Source organism: Lucilia sericata, unplaced genomic scaffold (genome assembly GCF_015586225.1).
Source record: "Lucilia sericata isolate MDLA Ls3-8-SP2 unplaced genomic scaffold, ASM1558622v1 Contig000140F_arrow, whole genome shotgun sequence".
NCBI lineage: Eukaryota > Metazoa > Arthropoda > Insecta > Diptera > Calliphoridae > Lucilia > Lucilia sericata.
The window spans coordinates 340,842-345,624 of NW_023994172.1; positions in this window are offsets into that span (position 1 = coordinate 340,842).

Here is a 4,783-nt window from a genome sequence, read left to right on the forward strand (position 1 = left end):
AATTTTAATTCAAACAGGTAGTGGATACTCTTCTCTCTCACTTTAGGTAGGAGAGTAACTGATTACAGGGGGTGTTCCCTTAGCAAAATAAGCCTTCGAGGGGAACAATGAAAGAGTTCGGACTCTCAATCCTCAAAGGAGAAAGCTAAAGAAAATGCTTTAGATGATCATAGTGCTGCAATCCCAGAAAACTGCGAAAGATACATAGAAATCTTTTCTAATCCACATGGAATCAGAAGATCATATTTTCCGCTGAACACTGAAAACAAACCCCATAAGAATAAAAGCTCCCCATCTTCGAATATATTGACACACCCAAGCCATACATCTCTCAAAGGAATCCTAAGTCAAGATCCTTCGAATAAGAAATTGGTTAATCAATATCCAAATATAAAGTCTATGAAAAGAAGCCCTAGCAACGGGGAAGAATAAACTTTGTTTTCAAAATACTTGGACTCCCACCATAGCCTACAAAATTTTGCAATGATTCTAAGACTAATTTGGGACTTTACTATGAAAAGATACATTTCATTGGAGAATTTTCTGTGAGGATAGAGCCCCCAATGTAGAAACGTTTAAAAATTTTAATTGAATAGTTCGAGGTTTGTCCAAGGAACATTGGAATACTTTTTAATCGGGCACGACTTAGTAAACTAAGGAAGAATAAAGATTTCATTCGAGAAGCCAAACGATACCGCTGGAAACTTTTCTGTGAAAAACGAAGACTGGCATCTGTCTTTTCTCAAGGTACTGTCTCCTCAAGTATCATTTCTCCTGGGTAAGAAGGTACCAGTGACCGAGAAAGTTAAGTATGTACGTTAGGTGTCTCACTGACCGGAGCCATCACATAGAGGATACGATCAACAAGGCACATCAGTGCTGGCCGATGTGTAGGATAACCATAACTGAAATGGAACTTTAGCCCCACATTGGTTTTATAAAAGCTTGATTAACCTATTTTACCCCCAGTTTCAATAGGTTAGGTTAGGTTGCGTGGGTTGCTCGTTAGTAAGCGGGTTCACTCGGAGGCCTTGTGGCCCATTGTGATACCTTTAGAATTGACATTCCCTTATGTTCAGATAATGGTTTCCCTCCCTAATTTCGTTGACTACTTGGTTCGTTCGGTCTCCTTGAAAACCAGCCGGTGTTTTAAATAAAACCGATCATGTTTACTATTGACGCATCTCTGAGACATTCATCAGATATTTCATTTCCCGGTGCCCTCATGTCCTGAAACCAATATCAACTTAACGTGATATTGTGTCAGTTTTGTCGATTAATAACATTGGAGTTAAGAGCCTTGATTGATGCATGGCTGTCGAATTTTCGAGTCTTAGTTCCCGGATTCTTCTCGCGGCTGTATAGATAGCATCTCTGCCTGAAGGACCGTGCAGGTGTCAGGAAGTCGAAGATTTTGTTTTTCGGAGAAGATTTCCGATTCTTTGGCCCTTTTTCTCTTTGAGCCATCAGTATAGATTGAGATCACGTCCCTTAAGGCAGTGTTTGCGGCCCAATCATCCCTTGAATGACCCATTAAAATTCAGTGTAGATAGAATTTAGTCCGTTTCCTGCGCCATGATTGGCGCAGGCCAATGCGATCATGCTTGGTCATGGCACCATGTCGTTGAACAGATTTATCAGAAATGTATTTGATGTATGTATCAAGAGAAGTTATATTATGCATCGTCTCTAGACTAGCCTGAAGGGTGGAGATCAAACAGCCAGTGATTGCAAGACATGCTAATCTTTATACCTTGTTTAGAATAGCGAGGTAAGTCTTGGTATTAAACGCTCTCCACCAAACAAGAGCTGCGTAGGTCAAAATAGGTCTTATTACCGCGGTCATAAGACCTCAGGCTTTCATAAAAAAGACATGGGAGTCGTAAAGTGTTTGCAGTTTATAAATTACCGGAAAGTTAAGGAAATTTGTTTGCCTATTTTCTTAAGCTGACAAAAATTTAAATCGACTTCATAATCCATTTATGTATATGCTTAAACTTAAATGCAATCTGCCAACTGCAAAGAAGTGTGGCGGTCCCTTAAAACATTTCAACAATCACAACATTTTGAAAACCAATCAAACTTTCATATTGCAATTATTCTTTAACATTCTATTGTAGGCAATCGTGCAGAACGTCATAAATGTTTTGAAGGCAATTTCCAGAACAGAAAATGTTAAAACGTTCCAAAACGAATTCATTTATTCCCTCTTTTTTTCTTGCTTTTGATAAAGGTGTTTAAGGAAAAAACTTTATAAATTCCCGATATAAAAAAAGTTTAAAGAAAAAGTGGAAAAAAAAGGAATCAGTACAAGAAGAAAAAGTATAAAACAACTAGTTTATCACGTCAACTGTTGTTATTGTAGTCACAACTTATTTTAACCAAAAACAATTTGTTAAGTTTAATTTTGTTTTTGCAACTAACTACAATACAAATTTATTACTTACCTAGAAGTAAATATCAAGCGCACAAACAGTTCCTGGTTTAATGCTTATAAAAGGAAGTACATACTTACATTCCATCATACATTTCTGTGATTCTTGGCACAGTAGCACTTTTTGAACTTGACAAAAAATTTTTATTCAATTTGTTCAATTTATCTGCCACTATGATGCTACTGTTAGTAGAGTGATCATTAAGGAGATTATTATATTGATCGCTAACTAAATCGATGTTTTGCACAAACGATCGTATTTTCAGATTGAAGAAGTCTTTTGGAAAAGTGTAATCAGATCATAAGTAAGTTAAGGTGCCGATCATGTGTTCTTGATCTACATATGATGAAGAGTAGACGACAATAAAACCATACATTTTGAGAAACCTGAATGATCTGTCCACGATTATTCCGAGACGAAATGACTGAGGTTGAGTTCTTTTGATAGCAGTTAGGACATAATGCTAAGAATCCTGAAGGATCTATCCACGATCATTCTGAAGCGAATTAACTGAGGTTGAGTTCTTTTGATAACAGTTAGGATTCTGAAGGATCAGTCCACGATCATTATTTTGATAACAGTTAGGTGCCGATCATTTGTTCTTGATCCACATATGATGAAGAGTAGACGAAAATAAAACCATACATTTTAAGAATCCTGAATGATCTGTCCACGATCATTCCGAGGCGAAATAACTGAGTTCTTTTGATAACAGTTAAGACATAATACTAAGGATCCTGAAGGATCTGTCCACGATCATTCTGAAGCGAATTAACTGAGGTTGAGTTCTTTTGATAACAGTTAGGCGCCGATCATTTGTTCTTGATCTACATATGATGAAGAGTAGACGACAATAAAACCATACATTTTAAGAATCCTGAATTATCTGTCCACGATCATTCCGAGGCGAAATAACTGAGGTTGAGTTCTTTTGATAACAGTTAGGACATGATCCTAAGGATTCTGCAGAATCTGTCAAAGATCATTCTAAAGCGAATTAAATGAGGTTGAGTTTTTTTTATAACAGTTAGGACGTGATCCTAAGGATCCTTAAGGATCAGTCCACCATCATTCTGCAGCGAATTAACTGAGGTTGAGTTCTTTTGATAACAGTTAGGACATGATTCCGATCTATTGTTCTTGCCATCATGTAACTTATGGAGAACTGTGATCCTATCGTTCATAACTATGGACAATTTCGTGTTAGTTAACCCAACTTTAAAAATTGATGTCTTCCGATTTGGATGAAATTTGCACCAAGGTTAGTACTATTGAAGAAATAGCTATTTAAAGTCCTTTGGGCAACTTTTGCTAGGATCAATAGGTGAAATATTACACTCATTTGGAAAAAAAACTCTTAATAACCCAAATGGCCAACTTTGACCACCTCTAACTCCGGCAGTTTTTGACCAATAGAACTGAAAATTTGTGTCTTGCTCTTAAAGGATCTGTCGGCGACCATTCTGAAGCGAATTAAGTTTTCATAAGTGGTAAGACGTGGTTCCGATCAATTGTTCTAGGTGTAAACGGCAATAGAGTCCTAAAGGATCTGTCAACGATCTTCGATAAAGTGTAGTCGACAAGAAAAGAATAAATTTTGAGACTCCTAAAGGATCTGTTGACAACCATTCTGAAGCGAATTAAGTTTTCATAAATGGTAAGACGTGGTCCCGATCAATTATTCTTGGTGAAGTCAGCAATAGAGCTATAACTTTTCAGAGTCCTAAGGGATCTGTCAACGATCATTCTCGTTGAAATAGAGTCCCGCTTCAGCAAAGTCCTAAATATGTAAGTTAACATTTTGGCTGATCATAGAAACTATTTTAAACTATCATCCCACTGTGCAACGCTACTCTTGTTCATATTGGTGTAAGATTAAACTTGTACACCAGCAGCACTTGGAGCAGGCGAGGATGAGGGTATGAAAAGAACAGCTAGCAAAAAAAAAAACATAAAAAATAAGAAAAGAAACACATCATCACAAAATATTGAAGAGGGGCACACAAATTGCAAAAGTTTCTTACTTGATTTTTTTGTTCCTTTTGGATTTTTTTTCGTATTTTTTTTTCTTCAATTGTTTTGCTGCTTGGGGTTTTTGGCATCATAAATAATGCATTATTGACGACAGCTTGTTACACTATTGTTTCCTCTTTGGTGGGTAGTTAGAGGTAAGGGGGGGAGGGGATGTGAGGTGTTTGGTGAAGCTGTTAGAGCGGGCAAACAAAAGGTGGAGATGCTGAATTGTAAGAATGTGCTGCTGTATAAATTCATTCGTAACAACATTCATATACATATTTGCAAATAAAAAGTGGTGGGTTGGTTGGTTGGGTAGATGATGGTGTTGAAGC